At 48.0% G+C, this 24,925-nt stretch overlaps 1 protein-coding gene across 1 annotated transcript in view; it reads right to left on the minus strand.

Annotated features, from left to right (window-relative positions):
- Positions 1–10,643, minus strand: part of PPP1R17 (protein phosphatase 1 regulatory subunit 17) — a 749,123-nt gene extending 738,480 nt beyond the window's left edge. Inside the window, exon 1 of the mRNA XM_060195809.1 lies at positions 10,443–10,643. The gene's annotated coding sequence lies outside the window, so the exon portion shown is untranslated. The remainder of the gene's footprint in view (positions 1–10,442) is intronic.
- Positions 10,644–24,925: the final 14,282 nt, after the last annotated feature.

The raw sequence follows: 24,925 nt of genomic DNA on the forward strand, positions 1-24,925 counted from the left end.
CCAGCTCTGGCTGTGTCCCTCTGATATTTCAGGGCCTCTTAGCTTGGCTGGATCCCCATACGTGGAGCAATAGAGCTGAGTCTTTTTTTTTAATAGCCATCTACTGATATCACCTTTAGCTGTATGAGGTCTCTCTAGTTGTGTGAGATTTAATTAGAAAACTTTGTTTTCTAACAAAGTTAGGAATTCCCCTGTCTCTCCAAAGTCAGATAGAGATTGATAATGCAGTGTTATCATAAACTCTTCATTTTAAACTTGCATCTACTGATATTTTCAAAGCTATGATTCTCTGAGATAGTTATAGAGAAAAGTAGTAAGCAAGTGAAGGGAGGCAGATGATGGAGCCGGTTATAAACAGATGGCCCAGTTGAGTTGATGGGAGGAAAGAGGGCTGGGTACAAAATAGCCCAGTTTGTCCTCAGCAACCAGAGATGATGGCAGCTGTGAATTTAACAGAAAGACAGGACCTTGGTAATTTACCCACCCCAAGATAGAAATGCTGGTCCATAGTTGCAATGCTTGTAGTCCAGTCTCTAGAGTCTAGGCAGCAGTCTTGCCTGAGTAAGGGGAATTGTGAAATTACATGTCACACATCAGGGAAGAACTGATTAGGACTAAACTCTGACTTCACAGCTGGGCCGATTTCATTCATACTACACACACACACACACACACACACACACACACACGGTCTGGACATACACTCACTGGCCACCAACTGAAATTCATAAATGAGTAAGGTCCCAGTTCGTTTCTGACCACCTGAGAGGTTGCTAAGAACATAAGTCCCCAGAGGCACAGCACTAGGCACAGTCAAGGAAGGAAAGAGCTCGCGATGAGAAAACCCTTGGCAGGGACCTGAGACCAGGTCTCAGAGCTCCACAGGCGAGCGCCTTGCCCCTGGGCTGTTTCGCCAGCCTACAGGGGCTCTTATCTGGGGGAAACAGCTCTCCTGGAGAAAGGAGAGACTCAGCAGGGACCGGAGACCAGGTCCTGGGGCTGGGCAGGCGAGCGCCTTGCCTCTGGGCTGTTTCGTATGCCCACCGCTCCTGGCCAGGCTTTGGGCCCTTAAGCTGCTTATGCCTGGCAGCTGCAGGTCAGGGCTCTTAATTGAGGGCAAACATCTCTCCCAGAGAAAAGAGAGAGACTTGGCAGGGACCCGGCCTAGGGTCTCGGGGCTGGGCAGGCGAACGCCTTGCTGCTGGGCTGTTTGGTCTGCCCACCACTCCTGGCCAGGCTTTGGGCCCTTAAGCTGTTGGTGCCTGGCAGCACCAGGCCTGGGCTCTAATTGGGGGCAAACAGTTCCCCCAGAGAAAAGAGACAGACTTGGCAGGGACCCGAGACCAGGCCCCGGGGCTCCGCAGGCGAGCGCCTTGCCGCTGGGCTGTTTCGCTTGACCACCACTCCAGGCCGGGCTTTGGACCTTAAGCTGCTGGCTCCCGGCAGCCATGTGCTGGGGCTCTTAACTGGAGGGAAACAGCTCGCCCGGAGAAAAGAGACAGACTTGTCAGGGACCTGAGACCTTAGGCCGCTATGTCGTGCAGTTACTGCCTCTCAATTTCTGTTTGTTTCTATCCAATAAATAAATATAGGTGATAAATAATTATATTAAAAATATGAAGGCTTTAATTCCAGAACTGAGGAAAAAATCTCTTGCCAAGATGACTTTGAAACATCGAAGACTGCTCTTAGGAATAAAGGAAGCCATGGTCTACCTCTCCCGACTTACCCAGTGCTTGTATTATGACAGGTCATCCCCTCGGTGTATGCAGATGAACCGGTTGATCCCCGTCTCCCCACCTGCAGGGTGGTTACTTCATAAGCGGTAAAATATGTCTGCATGTGTCTATCTTTCTCTCCCCCTCTATCTTCCTTTCCTGTGTTGATTTCTCTCTGTCCTACCCAACAACAGCAATATCAACAACAATGGTAAACAACAAAGGAAGGAAAAGGGAAAAAAGTAGCCCCCTGGAGCAGTGGATTCATAGTGCAGGCACGGAGTCTTAGTTATAACCCTGAAGGCAAAGGGGAAAAACTACCTGAGTCAGTGGAGCTAGAGAGACGGCAAGACCCAGCAAGAATCCTCACTGAGAAAAGAGAGACGGGAGCTGGGCAGCGGCTCACCCTGTTTAGTGCACAGAATACTAAGCACAAGGACCCGAGCAAGGATCTGGGTTTGAGCCCCCGGCTTCCACCTGCAGGAGCAGTGTCTTCACCGTCATTTGTGGGAAACAGTGAAAAATGCACTCTGTCTCTGCCTTAAAACAAGGACTGAGACACCGAGAGTCATGAACAAAGCAAATGTCTTACATCGGGGCATAGCTCAGTGGCAGAGTATTTGACGGCAAATGTCTTACATATATATGGGTGCAAGGGCGTAAGCCAGCAAGCACCCCAAAGGCAGTCTGCAGAGCCTTTTTATACATTACTGGCCATGGGAACAACCTGTCCTCTTCCCCTTTGGCGAGAGGGAATTGGCTCACAATCTAACCACGTTCAGGAAAAGGGGATGGGAGCAGATATTAGGAGGGAGCCGGGGGTCTATTATAGTGGGAAAGGAAGTGCAAGGAAGGGGATTTTGGCCATGACAATGTGGCTAGACTGGGAAAGACATATTAAGGAAGGGACTTTTGGCCAGGAAGTCTGAGTTTACAATGCGGCTATAATGGGAAAGGATGATTGAGGAGGGGCTGTGAAGTCTAAGCTAATTTTGAAGAAAAGCAAGGCATGGTTGTCATCACATGGACATGAAAAAGTCAGGGGTCTATAGTCAGACTGGATTGACAGACATCAATGAAAAGGCTACAACCAACTGGGCTATTTCTTACACATTGAAGCAGGTCAGTAGCTGTCTCTCTTTCTCTCCCCCTCTGTCTTCCTCTCCTCTTTCCACTTCTCTCTGCCCTAACCAACAACAATGACAGAAATAACAACAACAATGATAAATAACAAAGGCAACAAATGGAAAAAAAATTCCTCCAGGAGCAGTGGATTCATAGTGCAGACACCAAGCCCCAGTGACATCCCTGGAGGCAAAAAAAGAAAAACCAGTTGATCCCTTGCCTTTGAGGAAAGATTCTGAGGCCAATATTACCAGATTTGTTAAAGCAACTCTCCCATCCTCAAATGCTCTAGACTTTCCAGCACACACCCTGGGCAGCCTTCTCCTCCTCCCTGTCCCACCCGGTGCATTCAGGGTTCTCTCAGAGACCCAGACTTCCAGCCTAATGTGGACCAAGCAAGGAGGACTCCCTTTCAGTAACCTCAGCTTGAAGCCCTTACTGAGGAGGGCGAGGACAGACTGTCTGAGGTTTCTGTCACTCTGTAGCTTCTAGTCTCCGGAGTTCCCAGACTCTGGCAAGGTGCAGAAAAGGAAGGAGGACTTCCTGGGCGTGACCTAATTCGAGACCCACCTCTGAGTCACTTTGATCATGGAATTATTGGTGTAGTTTCCCTTTATTTCTTACTATGTTAAGACTTTTCCAATGTTTGGTTGCCCACCCAACATTTCCTACTTAAAAATAATTATTTGACTTTTCAATAGACATTTAACTTATTTGGAATTTGTTTTTAATATTTTATTTATTTATTAATGAGAAAGATAGGAGGGGAGAAAGAACCAGACATCACTCTGGTATATGCGTTTCCAGGGGTTAAACTTGGGACCTCATGCCTGAGAGTCCAGTGCTTTATCCACTGTGCTACCTCCTGGACCACTTGGAAAATTTTAATACAGATTCAGATAAGTTTAACTTTTAAAGATCCTCTTTCCATTTCTCCCAAAGTATAAGAACATAGAATATCTCATCCTTCAAATGGTCCAACTTCTCTATTAGGAGGCAGTAATGACTACTAGAGTTTTGAGTTTCATCTATTCAAACACTTGTTGCTTTTAAAAAACAGTTGTAAAATAAATTGGCAACGTAAAAAAAATTAAGATTCAAGTGTTAAATACTTATTTCCCTAAAATCAGTCACATGTATCTTTATACTTATAGATGGCTTAAAAATTAATGTTTTCTTCTCCTAAATTTTGCTGTGGTCTTTTTTTTTAAGTAGCATGTGTATTTGATTGCAGAGTTATGATAATTGTACTTTAGGTTGAGAAAATCATCTGTATATGTTTTCGTATTTATGTAACAACCACTGAGAGAATATGTCTACTTTGGGCCTTTGAGTGAACTCTATCTGTATAAGGATTTTGATTTATCTAACAATGTCTAAATTTTGAAAAATTATTTGTATGATGGAGATTCAAAACTTTATAGGCATTTTGAAATAAAATGTATCGAGTGTTTAAATTCTTATAAAAAAGAATTAATGAGGTATCACAAAATAGAAAAGAGAAGCAGAACTCACAACAACAGTGGGGTAATGCGAAGACTTTGCTGTGCGCACTTCAAGCAATGCGGGCAACACTCAGAAACTATGGATTTTTAATTTAAGAGTGGTTTTCATGATATGGATATTTTGCATTGTACTTTTTATTTTTGTTTTTATTCATGTCAGAAAGAAATATAAAGAGAGAAAAAGTGCTGCTCACCTCTAGGGTGAGCTGGTGCTGAGGGGCCCAGAACCTCAGCGCTAACCATTATGCTACCTCCACAGCCACAGCACATGCTCACCATTTTGTAAATGTTTATTTCAGCAAGAACGAGGGAGCGGGAGCGGGAGCGGGAGAAGCAGAGCACGTCTCTGGCACGTGGATCACCGGGAGTCCAGCTGCTCAGGACCTCTTGCCTCCAGGTCCACCACAGCACTCACTGCACCAGCTCCTGGTCACACAACTTACTACGACTTTAACTTGAAGGTATGCATATGGTTTTTAAGTAAGCCAGTAAGTTCAAAATATGTTAGTCAGCTCACTTAGTTTTCATCCTTGGCTTAAGGCTGTATTTTAAAAATGTTATTATTGTCATTTATTTTAATGAGAGAGAAAGACCAGAGCACAGCTCAGCTCTGGCTTTATAGTGGTGCTGGGGATTGAACCTGGGACCTTGCAGCCTTAGGCATGAAGGTCTTTTGCAGAAACATTATGCTGTCTCTCCAGCCCACCTGGACACATCTCAAACCTGCTATATCTGTCTTCCTGTTGTTTCCAAGTTCACATTCAGGTTTTCACACAAAAACCGGAAGGTGTTTGGGTCCTTCCTACTAGTTAAGCAATTCAGTTATGACAACTTTACAAGTGGAACCATATCTGCTATCCTATTATTTAAAAATTATACTGTATTACTTTCCTTTTTGAAAAACTTCCTTTAAGTAGTAGATTGAGAACAAAATTACATCACACTTTTTAAAATTAATTTATGTTTCATTAATATAAGAGGAGAGCCAGGGCAGATACTAGGGACTGAGTTCAGAAACTCATGCTTTCAAGTGGAAAGCTCTAGCAACTATCACTCCCCCCCCACACACACATGCACACAGGCACACATGCACACACACACGCACACACACGCACACTGACACTCTCACAAACAGTGGAGCAGCACTGACGCACCTCCCGGGACACCACAGGCCTCTGTCTCAGTGAGAGGACAGCTCACAGCCTTCCTGGCTCAACAGCTGCAAGGGCAGGAAGCCCCTGGAGGAATCCTGCTCGTGGGACCTCCAGCCTGACCCCGGGCACCGTGCACAGCTGGGACACTTGGATGCAGCTGCTGACTGCTCCCCAGTCACAAGCACCAGCCTGGCCTTCATGCTACCAGGTCTGTGCCCAGCATCCCCTGTGCAGGGCCATGCATGTGTATCTGCCCCCATTTTCTCTCTTTCTGTCTGTCTTTTTCCTTTTGTTAATATTTCATCTCTTCTTGCCTGGACATTTCCCCCTCCCCATGGCCTTTGAAAGTGGAGCACTGAGGAGTTGTGGCTTATGGTGCTGCAGGGCATTGAACCTGGGGCTTGAGAGCCTGAGGCAGGAGAGAGTCTTTGCATAAGCACTGGGGTGGGTCCTGCCCCTGCTAGTTGGGAGACACTAGGCTGATTGCTGAGGCTCTGCGCAGCCCTCTGAATCCAGGGAGGCAGGCCGCAATTCCCCTCCACCCCCTCCCATTTGTTCTCTCTCTTTGATTCTAAAATACACTGAGAAATTGAGAGGGGAGGGTGAGATAGAGAGGCATAGAGAAGAAGAGAGACCCACACACACCTGCTCCACCTTTCCTCGCCCCTGCATGCAGAGAACAGGGCTCAAACCCTGGTTTTTGTGCATGATGTCTGTGGACCCCACCGGGTTCCTGACCTTACAGTTCTGAGCACACGTTCTCAAATCTCCTTGTCCTGGAAATGACTTTGAACAGTGCAAGTGAATGACAGAGACTCACCCAGGTGATGGGGAGGGGGGGAAGCACAGCTCCAGGCCCCCTCTGTCTCTGTGGCCACCCCACCAGGCCAGACAACCTACAGCCTCAGCCACGCAAGGCTGGTGCTTTGTCTCCTGCCTCTCTCCAGCTCTTGAGAACCTCCTGAGAACAGATCCTGTCAAGAGGCTGGAAACCCCCTGCCCCAAATGAACAAGGAGGCCAGACCCAGGGGCAGCCATCCAGTGGGACCAGGCTCTCCCCCAGCAGAGGCCCTGCTGTGCTATGTCGCCGCCTTGTGGACACGCAGTAGAATGCACCTTCCTGCAGACCACAGCCAGCCAAAGGGCTCCTGTAGGCCCTGCTGCGCTATGTCGCCACCTTGTGGACACGCAGTAGAATGCACCTTCCTGCAGACCACAACCAGCCAAAGGGCTCCTGTAGGCCCTGCTGCGCTATGTCGCCGCCTTGTGGACACACAGTAGAATGCACCTTCCTGCAGACCACAGCCAGCCAAAGGGCTCCTGTAGGCACAGCTGTTTATGTCGCCGCCTTGTGGACACGCAGTAGAATGCACCTTCCTGCAGACCACAGCCAGCCAAAGGGCTCCTGTAGGCACAGCTGTTTATGTCGCCGCCTTGTGGACACGCAGTAGAATGCACCTTCCTGCAGACCACAGCCAGCCAAAGGGCTCCTGTAGGCCCTGCTGTTTATGTCGCCACCTTGTGGACACGCAGTAGAATGCACCTTCCTGCAGACCACAGCCAGCCAAAGGGCTCCTGTAGGCACTGCTGTTTATGTCGCCGCCTTGTGGACACGCAGTAGAATGCACCTTCCTGCAGACCACAGCCAGCCAAAGGGCTCCTGTAGGCACAGCTGTTTATGTCGCCGCCTTGTGGACACGCAGTAGAATGCACCTTCCTGCAGACCACAGCCAGCCAAAGGGCTCCTGTAGGCCCTGCTGTTTATGTCGCCGCCTTGTGGACACGCAGTAGAATGCACCTTCCTGCAGACCACAGCCAGCCAAAGGGCTCCTGTAGGCCCTGCTGTTTATGTCGCCGCCTTGTGGACACGCAGTAGAATGCACTTTCCTGCAGACCACAGCCAGCCAAAGGGCTCCTGTAGGCCCTGCTGCGCTATGTCGCCGCCTTGTGGACACGCAGTAGAATGCACCTTCCTGCAGACCACAGCCAACCAAAGGGCTCCCGTATTTCTCCTAATGTCCTCCTCATTGTCATTGCCTGACACACTTCCAGTCAGCAAAAACACACAGAGAAAAAAAACAGCACTGCTCTGCTCAGGCTAAGGGGGCCATCATGGATTGAACCTAGGTTATTGAAGCCACAGGCATTAAAGTCTTTGGCAGAACTCCTAATATAGCTCCTATGCCCAAGGTCTGATTCTTTTAAATACTTTTAATTTTATTGCATTATTGTATTTAGCTATTGAGAGTGAGACATACAGAGAATGATGCTGGCTAGTAAGTTGTCTCCAGCCAAAGGACTCCTTTATTTAATATTTTTAATTCACTCTACTTTGTTAATATTTTTATTTATAAGAAATAGGTTTATAGAGAGAAAGATGGTAACTATTAGGCAGTCACTTCTACCTAAGGTTTCCTTTTTACTTACTATTTTATTATATATTTTAAAATTTTTATTTATATTTTTATTAGATTGAGACAGAGAGGAATTGAGAGGGGAGGGGAGAGGCAGATAGAGAGACATTTGCAGCCCTGATTCACCACTTGTGAAGCTTTCCCCATGCAGGTGGGGACCAGGGGCTTGAACCCGGGTCTTTGTGCACTTAACCAGATGCCCCACTGCCTGGCCCCTATTTTATTATATTTTTAATTCATTGTTAAGTTTAGAAATGAGAGGTAGGGATACAGAGAGAGTGAGATGGACAAGGTCGATATTATCATGGTGACGCCAAGAGAGTGAGAACACAGCACTGCTGAGCACAGACTTCTGATGGAGAACCGGAGATTGAACCAGAAGCCTTGCAACCTCAGGTAGGAAGTCTTTCCAGGACCTGTATGCTATCTGCCCAGCCCCCTGAGGTTTTTCTCTCAACACAAGTCCACAGATTGTTGACTCACACCCAGAATGGAGCAGCACTGACCCACCTCCTGGGCAAGGAAGCTTCTGAAAACAGATCCTGCCAAGAGGCTGGAAACACCCAGCAGGGGCACTGCTGTGTGATGCCGCCACCTTGTGGACACGCAGTAGAATGCACGTCCCTGGAGACCACAGCCAACTAAAGGGCTCCGGTAGTTCTCCTAATATTCTCTGCATTTTCCTCTTCCTGACACAGATCCGGTGATAAAAACACACAGAGAAACACTACAACACTGCTCAGCTCAGGATAACAAGAGTGTTGGAGATTGGACCTGAGATCTTGAAGCCACAGGCATCAAAGTTTTTGGCAGAACTCCTAAGATAGCTCCTATGCCCAAGGTCTTCTTGTTTTAAATATTGGATTTTATTTTATTATTATATTTAGATAGAAAGAGAGAAAGAGAGAGAGAGATGCTAACTACTAATTTGGCTCCCAGCCCAAGGAATTATCTTTTAAGTATTTTTTTACTCTACTTTGTTCATAGTTGGTAATGAGAGATAAGTTTAAAAAGAGAAAGATGACAACTACTAGGCTGTCACTTCTGCCCAAGCTCTCCTTTTTTATTTACCTTTTTACTATATTTTACTTTTTTATTGTTATGTTTAGGAATGAGAGCTAGAGATACAGACAGTAAGATACAGAGAGAGTGAGAAGAAGACTCTACTACCTTAAGCTCTGAGTTGCCCACAACACTGTCAGGCAGGGCTCAGCACTGCCCTGGAAAAAGGACAAACAGACAGAAATCAGAGAGTGAGACCAGAACACTGCTCAGCTCAGAATCATTGTGGAGAACCTGGAGTTGAACCGGAAGCCTTGCGACCTCAGGCAGGAAGCCTTTCCAGACCAGTGTGCTGTCTCCCCAGCCTGATGTTTTTCTCTCAACACGAGCCCCACAGATTGTTAACTCGCACCCAGAATGGAGCAGCACTGACCCACCTCATGGGACACCACAGGCCTCTGTCTCAGTGAGAGGACAGCTCACAGCCTTCCCGGCTCAACAGCTGCAAGGGCAAGAAGCCACCTGGAGGAATTCCGCTCCCCCACCTGCAAGGGTGGTCTCCTCACAGGCAGTGAAGCAGGTCTGCAGACTGTCTAGCTTTCTCTCTCCCTCCTCTTTCAATTTCTCTCTGTTTTTGGAGGAAAAGTGTTCTTTAGTAGCATATGTGCAATGTAGGCATCAAGCCCCAGCGATAATTCTGGAGGCAAAATAAATGAATGAATAAATAAAAAATAAAGTATCCTGAGAAATTGAGAGGGGAGGTGAGATATAGAGATAGAAAGAGAGACCCCCACATACCTACTTCACTTCTCTTCCCCCTGAACATGGGGAATGGGGCTCAAATCCTGGTACTTGTGTGTGGAAGACTGGAAACTCGACCAAGTTCACTGCCAAGCACTGAGCATAGGTTCTCAAATCTTCCTGGAAGGGACATTGACACCAAGAAGTACCAAGCTTAAATCAAACGTAGTTTCTTAGAAGACGTACATTTTCAGTATTCCTAGAGAAGAGAGACTCTTCCTTATAGAAGGGCATTCAGAAGACTTGTTTGCTAAGCACATGCTCCTGGATCATAGAAGATGAGCCTCCTCCCCACGGAAATATGCAGATACACCCAAGTGAATACTGAATGTTATAACTGAGTTTGCAAGTTTCTGGGCACCACCAAACTCCTGACTCCACCTCCTCCAAAAAGAAGAAAGAAGGAGAAGGAGGTGGAGGAGGAGGAGGCAGAAGGAGATGGAGGAGGAGGAGGAGGAGGATAAAGAGGGAAAAAAGGAGGAGAAGCATAAAAGGAATGAGGAAGAGGAAGAAGGAGGAGAAGAAGGAGAAAGAGGAGGAGGAGGAGAAGGAGAAGAAGAAGAAGAAGACTTGAAAGAGGTGACTGACTCTTCCTCTCCCTCCCTAACTCCTGCTTAGTCCTGTTCCACAAAGCACAGTCCACTCCCACCCTCCACACCCATCCCCCAATTTACCAGCTCCAACCTTTTTTGTTCCAGCAGCCATAAAGAATGGGGAACTTACTGAAAACTTGCTTTTCTTGTGAGAAAAATTCCCGAGTGAAAAGTCCAAAGCGCTCACTCACCAGTCCGTGCCGCCCTGGGAGGAGACAGGAGAGCCTGCAGGGCTAGCGAGCTTGCCTCTCCAGAGCTGTCCGGCTTCTCTGCAGCAGTGCTGAGGCTGAGGCTCCAGCTCCTCTCATCAGGGGACCCGCTGCCTCTGTTGCCATGGGGATGCTCTGTTTCTCAGGCGCCAGGGCAAGGGGGTTGGAGAGGAACAGAGGACTCATCTCACAACCACGACTCCCCACTGCAGTAACTAACTGTCCATCACAAAGATACAATGCACAGGGTTGTATGCTGAGTACCTGGTCTGCAGCTGGGGACCAACTCATACCAAGCCGGTCACTTCATCACCAAAACAACCTTATGTGACAGGGTTTTACTTATTTATCATCTAATTTGTTGGGCCTGACTTCAGAAATGGAAATTGATGCACATGGAGCTTGTGCGTTTTCCCAAAGGTGTGATTGCTCATTTCAAAAGTGCTTACATGAAGGAACATACACTGAGCCTATGGATTGTGTGTTGGTATACTTCTAATTCTGCTTTTTTTTAAATATTTATTTTATTTATTTATTCCCTTTTGTTGCCCTTTTTTATTGTTGTTGTTGTTGTTGGATAGGACAGAGAGAAATGGAGAGAGGAGGGGAAGACAGAGAGGAGGAGAGAAAGATAGACACCTGCAGACCTGCTTCACTGCCTGTGAAGTGACTCCCCTGCAGGTGGGGAGCCGGGGTTCGAACCGGGATCTTTATGCCCGTCCTTGTGCTTTGCGCCACCTGCGCTTAACCCGCTGCGCTACAACCCGACTCCCTAATTCTGCTTTTAAAAACACCTTCTGTTTCATTTGGTTTAATCCCCCCTGCATTCTATTTACATAACACTGTATTCTATTTACATAACCTCTGTTAACAAGCACCACCCTCCCTCCAGGGCATTGGTGGTTCAGTGGTAGAATTTTTGCCTTCTCCGCCCCTCTCCTTGTCATACCCTGATTTTCACCAGTCACTTTTCTCTCCACCCTCTCTGCATCGCATCCTGTTCCCACCCTACTGGGCTAGTATATTTATAAGGACAAGATTGTTTGTAGTTGTTAGTTTAGCTTAGCTTGGTATAGATTGTGCTGTGTCCTGCATGAATAAAGAGATACTGCGTACAGCTCAACCATGAGTCCCTGGTCGTCTGTTACCCGCCCGTGAAGCCAGCCCGGCAAAACCAACAACTGTGCATTAGAAAATTGAGGCATTCAGTGTTTCCCCTCTCATATTCATTAGATCGTGACTTATGAGACTACAAGTTAATAGGAGTGCACAGCAACACCATCCCCACCACCAAAGGACTGTTTGGACCCCCCAGTGAAGCTGAGCACCCACCCCCACCCTCCACCCAGAGATCTTTACTTTGCTGCCCTACTCCAAACTCAGTCATCCTGCTTTGAGTTTCCCTTTCTGTTCTTCTTTCTCAACGTCTGTTGATGAGTGGGATCATCTCATACTCATCTTTGTCTTTCTGACTTAGCTCACTAAACGTAATTCCTTCTAGCTCCATCCAAGATGGGTCAGAGAAGGTGGGTTCATTGTTCTTAACAGCTGCATAGTATTCCATTGTGTATGTATACCACAGCTTTCTCAGCCACTCATCTGTTGTTGGGCACCTGGTTTGCTTCCAGGTTTTAGCTATTATGAATTGTGCTGCTATGAACATAGGTGTACACAGATCTTTTTTGCTGGGTGTTATGGAGTTTATCCCTAGGAGAGGAATTACTGGATCATATGAAAGGCCTATGTCTAGCTTTGTGAGGGTTCTCTAGACTGTTCTCCACAGAGGTTGTACCAATGGTAATGTAGGGTGGGGGTAGATAGTGTAATGGTTATGCAAAGAGACCCTTGTGCCTGAGGCTTCAAAGTTCCAGGTTCAGTCTGCTGCACCACCATAAACCAGAGCTAAGAAATGCTCTAGCAAAAAGAAATTGTATTGCATTATTTATTTTATTTTTAAATGTTTTTTATTTATTTATTATTGGATAGAGACAGAGAAATTGAGAGGGGAGTGGGAAATATATAGAGAGAGAGACCACAAGAGATACCTGCAGCCCTGCTTCACGACTTGTGAAGCTCTCATCCTGCAGGTGGGGACCAAAGGCTTGAACCTGAGTCTCCTGCACTGTAATGTGAACACTTATCCAGGTGCACCACTGCCTGGCCCCACATTATTTATTTTAATAGATAGATAGATAGATAGATAGATAGATAGATAGATAGATAGATACCAGAATACTGCTCAGCTCTGGCTGATGGTGGCGCAAGGTCCTTATTCTGAATCTTGGCAACACATAGCTACTTTCCTCTCTTGACAATTTTTTATTATTATCTTTATTGGATAGAGACAGTCAGAGATCAAGAGGGTGGGGAAAGAGACAGAGAGATGCCTACAGCCCTTCTTCACCACTCGAGAAGTTTCCCCCATGCAGACAGGGACTGGGGACTTGAACCTAGTCCTTGCACAGTGTCACATGTGCACTCAGCCAGGTGTGCCACTGCTCTCCTCCCTCATAGTACTTACATCTTCACGATTATTAGTTTGTGAACTTGATTGACTGTGTCTCCTCACTGCTGCCTAAAGCCTCTGACTGCAGGGACTGTGTCTGATTCCTCCCACTGTCTCCTGGATCTGATAAAGCTGAGCAAAATAAATGCTCAAGAAACACTGCTGAGTGAGTGAGTGAGTGAGTGAGTGAGTGAGTGAGTGAAAAAGCTTTGCAAAAAGTCAAGCTTGTTATATCAGGTTTGCCCTGCCTCCATGGAAAACACAAAATGATGAATTTCTACAGAAGTAGAGGGTGTTTCAGATGCTTTCTCTCTAAAACATTTCCGGAGCCTTATGACAAGCCCATAACAAATCTTTATGGTCAGGTTCACGACACCAAGCTAAGCCTTTGACCCTTGCTCTTACACAGCTGCAAGAGTCCGGTTTCTTGTGAAGGCACTTCCCTGCCCAGCTTACAGTGAAGTGAGAGCAGGCACCTCTCTCTGTGGTGAGGTGGGCGGCAGATCGAGGGCATTCTCTTCAGGTCCAAGAATGGCCTGGCTCTGTCTGCCTGATGAAGCAGATGCTTGCATTCTGCCAGCTAGTTATCAACTTCTAGCTGTCTCTATCCAATTAATAAATGAAGTTAGTAAAAAATTTTTTTTAAAAAAATCAAGACTGGCCCATCCTGGGCTTTTGAAACAAGAGCTTTAATACCAAATTGTCCACCAACAATCAGCGTGGGGCTGCCCAACAAAACAGTGACGGAGGCAAAAGGCAGGCTGTGAGATGCGTAGGAACTGGGGTTATTATCATTATTATTACCTTTATTTAGTTATTGCATAGAGACAGTCAGAAATTGTCTCTGGGGTGGAAGCCCCTGGTCCCCACGTTCGAGCACAGGGCCAGGGGAGGCGAGAGCAGGTCTGGGCATCTGATTCTTCCACCACTTTTCCCAGGGCTCCCAAACAGTGCGTGCCCTCCACACATCTGCTTTAACATGGCACCAGGGTATCACTCGGGCTTGGTGCCCTGGTCAGATGCTCGCTGCTAAACACTATTTTCCTCTTTTCTTCTTTTTTTTGGGGGGTTAGGTGGGTAGGTGGGATAGAGACATACAGAAATTGAAGGGTGAAGGGTAGAGCAGGACTAAGAAAGAAAGGGAGAGGGTGAGGGAGATAGTATAAAGGTTATGCAAACAGACTCTCAAGCCTGAAGCTCCAAACATTCCAGGTTCAATCCCCTGTACCACCATAAGCCAGAACTGAGCAGTGCTCTGGTCTCTCTCAAAAATAAAATAATGTTTTTTTTTTAAAAGGGAGACATCTGCAGCACTGCTTTACCATTCATGAAGCTTCTCCACCTAGAAGGAGGGACAAGGGGATTGAACCCCGTTCCTTGTGTGTAGCAACATGTGCACTCTACCAGGTACACTACCACTTACTTGGTCCCCTCTCCACACGCTTCCAGTGGCAAGAATTTTAGCAGAATGATGGGTGAAAATTACCAGGTGAACACAAATTAATAAGAGGAGAAGTTTCAGGAAGTCTCCATGTAGGAGAAGTTTTTCATGGGACCCCACAGCCCTGGCAGCTGACAAGGAGATTGCCCGCCAGGGGTTCCCTGTCGCCTGTGCTCACTTGTGATTTCCTAAACCCAGGCTCTCACGTGTGCCAGAGAACTTGGCTCTCTACTTGACGCCATCTTGGTGCTGTCCCTGCGTTCCCTGCCTCCCTGGGCTTCTGCTGACTGCATGGCCTGACAGTTACCAGAAGAGGAGTGAACTTCGCACATCCACTGAAATGGACCGCTACACATGTGAAGGGCGTGAGGCACCCCTAGTCAAGACGCACTGCTCTGAGGCTCCCAAACAGAAAGAAAAGCTAAAAATACCACGGCCTCTGCTGCTGCCACCCCCACCCCCGAAGCCCTTCGACCCCACAAGAAAGTTTCCTGCTTCCACTGTCAAATGTCTGAGGGGATCCTCTGGGTAAATGAAAGCCACCCTGGGAGGGAAGTATGGCTGCTAGAACACCATAATGCTGAGGATGAAGAGGTGGAGGTCTTGGCCTTTCTCTCCCTCTCTCTTCCCCTCCACAATCCCTTCTTACTGACCTTTCAGGAGATCTGCCTCACCCTCCCCAAGAATCGTGCTGCTCTGCTCAGGGTTGAAAAGCCTTGTGTCAGTAAACTCGGGGGCCCAAGCACCCCATCAGCTGCCTCAGCTCACGCTCAGTCCTCAAGCCCTGTGTGGAGGGGGAAGAGGGTTCTCGTCGTGTGGGGAATGAACGGGTTTTAATATACGTGTCTGCAAGTCCCTGTGGGCTGTACCCTGTGCATCTCTGAACAGCAACAGCGTCTCTGGTGACTCCTCAGTCTGAGCAGCAGCCAGATCTGCTGCCCGTCTCCTGCAGAGCAAAGCAAAAAAAAGCCAAGGATGAAAAACAAAGCAACAGCCGCTGAACAGCAAACCAACAGGGTGTCGTTCTTGAACAAATGCACATTCATAATGTGTAACCATGTGCTTATAAATTCCATCCTAGAGCTTTGCTCTAAGGACCCAAAACAGAGAGAGGAGGCTTGTAATCTTGTTTTCTCCATTTGGGCATTTGGTGAAAGAACAAAGCACATTTGCCAAAAGTACAAATATTCATACTTTGCTAGTGCTTCAAAGGACGGCTTCAGGGAGGCTGAAGTAGCAGGAAATGGTGGCTTGACTCTACCAGGCTGTGCCTCTGCCTGCAGCTCCTGTCAGCCACAAGTCCCAATTCCAGAGATCAAAGAGGCCCCACTGCACCACCAGCTGTGCAGAAATCTGGGCTCCATCACCCAGTCATCAGTGGGCACCCAGGGTAAAGGAGGTCTGAGGACCTCGCACATCAGCCTGGCATAGAGGAGGCGCGGCATCAGCAAGGTGTCAGAGGGAGAGAGACAGAGAGACACTTGCAGCCTTGTTCCACCACTCATGATGCTCTCCCCGCAGGTGGGGACCAGGGGTTTGAACCCAGTTCCGTGTGCACTGTAACCTGTGTGCTCCACCAGGCATGCCACCACCTGCCCCCCCAGGTCCTTTCTTAGGAAATGCTTCCCCAGCCCAGAGTTGCTGGTAGCATACTGCACCCTGGTCTGTGTTAACTTATTGGAATGATTCCATTTGTTCCTTAGCAAAGACTTTGCTTGGGCAGCCACGCCGGCATTCTTGGCAACTCAGCTCTCTAAGTCCGCCACAAGCCTGCTCACAGTTAGCATAGTAAGGACCCACGGGTTTAGAGGGAGGAAGTGGGTACTGAGGGGCCAGGTGAGTAACAGGTGATAGCACCTGACAGAGCAGACATGTAACCAGGCACAAGGACCCGGGGTTCGAGCCCCTTGTCCTCACCTTCAGGGAGAAGCTTTATGAGTAGTGAAGCAGGGCTGCAGGTGTCTCTCTCTCTCTCTCCCTCTCTATCACCCCCTTCCCTCTTGATTTCCCTGTCTTTGGTCCAGTAAATAAATAAAATGTTTAAGAATACATTTTATTTATTTAAAAATGAATAGTTTTTTTGTATTTTTTAACATCTTTATCTGTTTGAAAAGCTTTTTTTTGCCTCCAGGGTTATTTCTGGGGCTTGGTGTTGGCACTACAAACCCACCTCTCCTTCCCCCCCCCTCTTTATTTTATAGGACAGAGAGAAATGGAGAGAGGAGGGGAAGACAGAGAGGGGGAGAGAAAGACAGACACCTGCAGACCTGCTTCACCACTCGTGAAGCATTTCTGCTGCAGGTGGGGAGCCGGGGCTGGAACCTGGGTCCTAGTGCTTGGTACTCTGTGCGCTTAACCAGGTGCACCACTGCCCAGAAACTCTTCTTCAATTTAATACCAGCATTATATTTGCCCCATCTGGCCTATTGCTAGGACCCCCCACCCATACAACCCTGCACTCCCAGTGTTCCCAAGCACTCTAACTTGGTCCTGGAGGGCGGGAGGGCAGGGCTCTGCCCTCTGAACCAACTTCCTGGGCCTCTCAGCAGTGAACTCATCCTCAGATGACACTGACTGTCAGTGTGCACAGCCTGGGGAGAGGCCGGCCTGCTGCATGTCAAGCAGACACTGGTGCCATGTGGGCACCGAGGGCTGTGAGGTCAGCAGCTCCAGTGGATCTTGCACAAGGTGACATGCAGACAGTGACTGGACATCAGGTCCAAACTGGCCTCAATTCCATTAAGAGAAGGGGATCCGGGGTATCCAGCAGTGGCACAGCGGGTTAACCACATGTGGAGTGAAGCATGAGGACTGGAGTAAGGATCCCGGTTCGAGCCCCCGGCTCACCACCTGCAGGGGAGTCGCTTCACAGGCAGTGAAGCAGGTCTGCAGGTGTCTGTCTTTCTCTCCCCCTCTCTGTCTTCCCCTCCTCTCTCCATTTCTCTCTGTCCTATCTAACAACAATGACATTAATAACAACAACAATAATAACCACACCAACAATTTAAAAAAAGAAGATCTGGTGAGAGAGACCTGCTGGGGCTCACAGAAAGTTTGTAGAACACTCTTCACTGAGGGCAGGATTCATGGTAGCTACACAGGTTTGACTGAACTCACGTTGCAAAACACATTATTTGAAAAAAAAATTTTAATCTTTATTATTTGTTGGATAGAGATAGTCAGAAATTGAGAGGGAAGGGGGTGATAGAGAGGGAGAGAGACAGAGAGATACATGCAGCCCTGCTTCACCACTTGTGAAGCTTTCCCCCTGCAGGTGGGAACCAGGGGCTCGAACCTGGGTGCTTGTGCTTTGTAACATGTGCGCTCAGCCAGGTGCGCCACCACCTGGCCAACACAGTATTTTAAATGTTCCTCAGAACCCTTCTGTATGAAGAAGAGGCCTTTGAAGAGTCCAGACACACACCTGGAGGCTGGTGGACATGTGGGCCAGAGGGGAGCACTAGAATTAGATGAGCCACTCAGCTGTCACGCCTTCTATGGCGAGTTATTTCGAGCTATTTCTCCCTTCCTCGCTTCAACATTTTATCTGTGGGGCCAGGTGGAGGGGCACCCGGCCTCACCTGCAGGGGAAGCTTCATGAGCGGTGAAGCAGGACTGCAGGTGTCTGTCTGTCTCCCTCTCTACCTTCCCTCTCCCTCTCTATTTCTCTCTGTCTCTGTCAAATACATTAATTTTCTTTTCTTTTTTCAAATACATGAATTAATTAAAAGAGATGTCTTTAATAAAAAACATTTCATCTCTGAAGACCACCTGGTTATATGAACCTCTCTTGCCAGGCTGATGAGTAAAGTAACTGAGATCACATGCAGAAAGCTTCTTGGTTCCTCTAAATATTAATTAGCTTCCACTTCACCTTTTATTCTCTGCCAGGCCTAACGTGGGCTCTGTGACTGCAGGATCTAGGGTCTCTCAGAGGAGACTTTTTTTCCAGATAGAGGGTGAGAGACAGAGAGGAGGGAGTGAGTAGGAGGGAACCCACAGCACCTCTCCACTTCTCATGAAGTTATCCTTTGCATAGCCCCCGTGTGTGCTGGTTGGGGACTCAGACCAGGTCCTCAGGCGGCAAAGTTTGACGCTCCCATTTGTGCCATGTCTTGGTCCTCTGGTGCACCTGTCTCCCCCATCACTTTCCACATGGGCACCTGTGGCCTGGTCGACCCCAGCTAGGTGGCCTACCCACAGAAGCTGTGCTACAAACAGTCAGTGTGTGTCACTGTGTGTTTGAGCATACAAGCACACCCTCCACACGCGCACAAGCAGATGTGACCATGCACCTTTAGACGCAACAGAAATATTCCAGGATGACTGACTGTCGGGCTAGTGTCACAAGAGAGAAAGATGACCCAGGAACTAAGCTTGTGGCGGTAGGACAACTCAAATCTTTATTCACCCGAGCTTCCCAGAGTCGGGCGGTAGCACATCTGGTTAAGCCACGTGGTGCCAACCGCAACAGCCGGTGTCAGTCTCTCCGTGTGCACACCCACCAGGACACAGAAGAGACAAAAGACAGAAATGGAAGTGGCTTGACAATACCATGCATGGTTAGGGAAGGGGTGGAGAAAGGCAAAAGGAGCTGGGAATGGTATGGACCTCCGCAGCAACTGTTGCTAGGGGTTCAACTGGCAGGATTAGCAAAACCCTGTGGGGATATAGGGAGACCTTTAGTCATTCGTAAGACAAAGCAGGAGATGATATGTAGATAATACAGGGACGGGCCATAGTAGCAGGGAATGTAGGGTGCTTTGTGAGCCCTGCCAAGCTCAGCCACATGTGCACAATTTCCCAACAACTGACCTCCAGGCTGTCGTGGCATTTCCTGTTCTGTGCTCTGTTTCCTCCTCCCCCCTCCACCAGCTGACCAGGGCCCACATTCCTGCAGACGGCCATGCCGGGCCCTCCCCGATCCCATGTCAGCCTCACCACCCTCCCAGTTGTGAGCTGCGAGGATGTTTCCATCCATGAGCCCTTGCAACCCACAATGGCCCTCTTGCCCTGTGAGGAAAGAAACTGGACTTTGGGATCAATTCAGATTGATAAATAGTTGCTTAAAAAAAAACAACAACATTGCACTGTTGTTGTTTTTTTCTATCCAAGAGTGAATGCTCACTCTGTGCCAAGTGCTTTGTTAGCTGCAGATAGAGACGTGGAGCCCTTTCTGCTTCTGGTGAACAAAGGGAAACTCACAAGCACGTAAATAGAGGTGACTCACTGGGATAGACGTGATAATGATCACACAGTGAAGGAGCAGAGGTCCGGGGTCAGAAAGGAGGGTTCAAAGGGGCCGGTTAGAGAGCTCACCGGTTAGGGTGCCTGCCCTGCCATGCTGAGTAGGTGGCCCGGGTTCCAGTCTCAGCACCACAGGGAGCAAGGACACTAAGGGAGTCTGGTGCCACGGCGTCTCCACCTCTCTGTGTGTCACTCTCTCTCTGTCTTTGAATGAAAAAGTCTGCTGGGAACAGTGAAATCATGTTCGCATGGGGCCTGTTCTACAAAAGGAAAAAAAAGAGGAAGATTTATTAACTCTCAGTAGATCAAAAAACGCGAAGAGATCAGAGGAACAAGATTAGAAAATCACAGGCAAGCAGCCTGCAGGTACCTCGCGGGCCCCTGGCCACCCCATTGCCTGGAAGCCTCTGGAGGGTTTGCAGGAAGACAGCAGACATGGTGCCGTGGTCTGTGCTCTGCTGCATGACCGGCCTGGACTGAGAGTCGGTCACTGAGGGGCAGTGGAAAACTTGGGAGCCACAAGTGAACAAGTGGCTGGAACTTGCAGGAGCTGTGCAAACAGGAGGTGAGCCTGGGGCTCTGGGGCAGGCCAACATCGCCTTTCTTGGGAGTTTCAATCAAGCCCTGGCTGGAAATCACCTTCTAGGACAACACAGCACTGCAGTGGAGTGGAGTGAGGGGCAAGGGCACTCCTCAATAAGCAGACACATTTCCCATCACAGTCACAGTCAGTCACAGTCACAGTCAGTCACACTCACAGTCACAGTCAGTCACAGCCACAGTCAGTCACACTCACAGTCACAGTCAGTCACAGTCAGTCACACTCACAGTCACAGTCAGTCAAAGTCACAGACAGTCACAGTCATAGTTACAGTCAGTCACAGTCAGTCAAAGTCACAGTCAGTCACAGTCATAGTTACAGTCAGTCACAGTCACAATCAGTCACAGTCACAGTTAGTCACAGTCACAATCAGTCACAGTCACAGTCAGTCACAGCCACAGTCACAGTCGGTCACATTCACAGTCACAGTCAGTCACAGTCACAGTCAGTCACAGTCAGTCACAGTCCTCCGTCACGGCCCTCCAGCTCCAGCTCTGAATCCTATAGCCACAGTGCTTCTCAGAAGGGAGCGGCTGGTCACAGGAGGAAACGTTGATGAAAGGGGACATCAATCCAGAGATTCATGGCTGTGCGAGAAGCACACAGGGACAGCTGGTCCCACACCCACTCAGATGTTCCCGTCCATCCTGAGCACCGGATACCCCAGACGTGGGTGCCGGGGGAGGGGCATCGATATTTCATTTTCCTGGGACATTGGCCCATCTCACACCTTTCCTTCCACTCGATTGGACTGCATTCTGCCGTGGTGCCAATGTCACTCTGATAAATGTTTGCTGTGCCACTGTGAGCGAGGAGGACCTCAGCCACTTGGGGGGTACCAACAATGAGTCTAAACTGTATGTGTCAGCTTGGGCAGTGCTCCAGTGTCGCTGAGATGTGGTGAACACTCACATCCATAGACTTGGAGACAAGCAAAATGCATGTTGGGGGAGGGCACCAAACCTCTGGAAGATGCTGATAAAATGAGGTTTCCCAAAGAAACATGGCCTGGAAACTTGAGCGTGGACGTGCGAGTCAGGATCAGCGACACTGACGGAAATTTCGGAGCTACGGTGATGGCTTTGCCTCTCTCCCTTTGTCTCTCTATTTCTGTGTATCTGAGAAAGTTGACCCGGACGAGTGGGACCTGGGTGACAATAAATAAATAACTAGACAGAGGTTTACAAAACAGGATTTAATGCCCTAGACAACAGAGGCTCCAGGTTCAATCCCTGGAACCATCATAAGGCAGTGCTCTGTTAAAATAAATAAATACTTAAAATCAAATTTTAAAATATATGAAATAAAGATCTAAAGTAGACTTCCTAGCTTCTCCCCACCTGAAGACCTCTCATTTCATGCTTAATTCCTGCCTTTAGGTTCCTTTTTATTAAACTATTTGTCCTGCTTCATATCTCACCACCTTTCAGCCACCAACTTGCAGATGCTACTATGACTCCATCCTGACTTCCCTGGGCAGACGACCTCACCACTGTGTCCTGGAAACCCACTTCCCCAGAGCCCTGCCCCACTAGGGAAAGACAGGAACATCTTGGGCATGTGGATCCACCTGCCAACACCCATGTCCAGTGGAGAAGCAATGACAGACCAGACCTTCCATCTTCTGTACCCCATAAAGAATTTTGCTCCACGCTGCCAGAGGGATAAAGAACAGGGAAGCTTCTAATGGAGGGGAGGGGGCATAGAACTCTGGTGCTGGGAACTGTGTGTCATTGTATCCCTGTGATCTTACAATCTTGTTCATTTTTATTAAATCACTAATAAGAATAAAACAAGTAAATAAGTTTAGCCTCAGCAACTACAACACAGAAATTGCCCGGCTTTGCAGTCTGCTATCTACCTATGGACTTGACCCCTGTCACTGCCATAGCCGGGAGTCCTCCAAGTAGACTCAACTTGTGCCGTTTCCCGTTTCCTTTATCTACAACCTTGTGAGTAACACAACCACACACTTCAGAGCTCTTCCTTCCACAACTCGGCTTGCTCTAATTGAGCTGCTACTTAGAGTGGTTAAACGCGATACCGGTAAACTGAAAACCCAAGAGACACTGGGAGGCAACTGGTGGATGTTCTCGGATGGAATTCTCAGAAGAGATGGTCGGTGGAGCCCTGGGACCCCATATTTCATGGGGGAAGAGGACCGAGGAGAGAGCAGAGGCAGCTCTGCAACGTTAGGGAGACACGTCAAGCTCCCAGTATGGGATTCCCATTCTTTTTAAAAAGTATTTCTTTATTATTTACTATTTATTAGGTAGAGACAGAGAGAAATCAAGGGGGAGGGGAGATTGAGAGGGAGAGAGACAAAGAGACACCTGCAGCCCTGCTTCTCCACTTGTGAAGCTTCAAAACTGTACACACATGTTTCTTTTTACTTCCTGAGCCTGTGGCTCTAGGAAGGTGATTTTTCTTTTTTCACTTTTGAAAGGTCGCAGTTGCAGGAGAAATTGAATTCATACTGCGTATAAACGCGTTGTCCAGTGAAGCTAACATACTCTCTTTCTATCTCCAAGCCTTATATAGGGCAGCTGCCTGGAAGCCTTGTTTGTCATAGAGATCTCCTTGTCCACACAGAGAAGTCAAGCCCTGCCAGTGGGCCCAGGGATGGAAAATGTGCTTACTGTGTATGTATGTGTGTGTGTGTGTGTGTGTGTGTCTGTGTGTGTGTGTGAGTGTGAGTGTGTGTGAGTGTATGTGTGTCTATGTGTGTGTGTGTGAGTGTGTGTTTGAGTGTGAGTGTGTGTGTGTGTGTCTGTGTATGTGTGTGTGTGAGTGTGTATGTGTGTGTGTGTCTGTGTATGTGTGTGTATGAGTGAGTGTGAGTGTGTGTCTGTGTATGTGTGTGTGAGTGAGAGTGTGTGTGAGTGTGAGTGTGTGTATGTGTGTGTGAGTGTGTTTGTGTGTGTGTGTGTGAGTGTGTGTGTGTGAGAGAGTGTGTGTGTGTAATTTTGTATGTGGTAAAGTACATATATTATGACAACTACCATCACATGTAAGAGCACAGCTTAACAGAACTAAGTCAGGTCACAGTTCTCTGCAACCCTCACCCCCACACACCCTTAGAACTCTTTCTACCTTATAGAACCAAGTTCTGTTGCCATTAGATCATAACTTCGCCTGCTCTCCCATGCTGTCTCTGGGGGTTTGACTACTTACTATAAATAAGGAGAGCTAGGCAGTGTTTTCTCTGTTAATTATTCTTTCATCATTTTTTAAATATTTATTTATCCCCTTTTGTTGCCCTTGTTTTATTGATGTAGTTATTATTGTTGTTGTTGATGTCGTCATTGTTGAATAGGACAGAGAGGAATGGAGAGAGGCGGGGAAGACAGAGAGGGGGAGAGAAAGACAGACACCTGAAGACCTGCTTTACCGCCTGTGAAGTGACTTCCCTGCAGGTGGGGATCCTTAGGCCGGTCCTTGCGCTTTGCGCCATGTGTGCTTAACCCGCTGCACTACCGCCCGACTCCCTCTTTTATCATTTTATTGGGGGGGACTGAAACATGGGTCCAATTTCTCATGTCCCTGTGGTAGGTGTCTGCAAAATACTCTTCCCTCCAATTTAGGACCCGTTCCCCCCTCATGAGCCAGGGCATTATTTCTTTTAATCTAACACACTCAAGATTCATCCACATGGTATAATGTGTCGAAATCCCCTTCCTTTTCCAGACTGGCTGGTTTTCCTTTGTGTAGGTTACACTTTATCCGTGACGGATGTGGTTGCTGGAATGAGAGCTACTGGGTACCGGCTGCGACAAGTACTCCTTCAAGACCCTGCCTCTCACTCTTGTAGGCAAACACCGAGGAGTGGAAGAAGTGGATCACACGGCCATCCTGGGCTGGTTTGCTCTAACTGCCATATTGTTTGCTGCTGTGCCGACGCTGCCTCACATTTTCGCCAGCAGTAAGAAGTTTGTTTTTCCAGAGTCGTGTGGATTACAATAATATATCCCTCCAGAGATTAAGAGCCCTCCAAGCTGGGAGGCTCTGCCTTACCTCTACTGGGTCTGCTGCACATCTGGGGTGTGCCAGGGGGTTGGGATGCCTCCTTGCTGTCAAGCTGGAATGTCCTCCTCCAGCCTCCATTCACGCCGAGAAACAGTCAGCCACCTTTTCTTCCTGGACACTACAGTCACCTGCTGGACAGACTGTTACACTGACGTTCCTAGAGAAAACACTTTTCCTTTCTTTTCCTTTCCTTTCCTTTCCTTTCCTTTCCTTTTCCCTTTCCTTTCCTTTCCTTTTCCCTTTCCTTACTTTCTTTCTTTCTTCCTTTTTTCTTCCCTTCCTTTCTCTCTCTCTTTCTTTTTCTTCCTTCCTTCCTTCCTTCCTTTCTTTTCTTTTATTTTTCTTTTTTTTTTTTTGCTTCCAGGGTTATCGCTGGGGCTTGGTGCCTACACTATGAATCCGCTGCTCCTAGAGGCTATTTTTCCCATTTTGTCGCCCTTGTTGTTATTGTTGGTTGCCGGGATGGCCTGAGGGTGCTTCTTCCCGAGCTAGTGCTCTCTGGCTTGGAGAGAACTCAACTGGAGCCGATCTAGGCTGCTGCGTGGGAGAGGGATCAGGAACTCATGCCACACTAACTTCGCAG

The sequence above is a fragment of the Erinaceus europaeus genome, chromosome 8, assembly GCF_950295315.1.
Source record: "Erinaceus europaeus chromosome 8, mEriEur2.1, whole genome shotgun sequence".
In the NCBI taxonomy this organism is placed as follows: Eukaryota; Metazoa; Chordata; class Mammalia; order Eulipotyphla; family Erinaceidae; genus Erinaceus; species Erinaceus europaeus.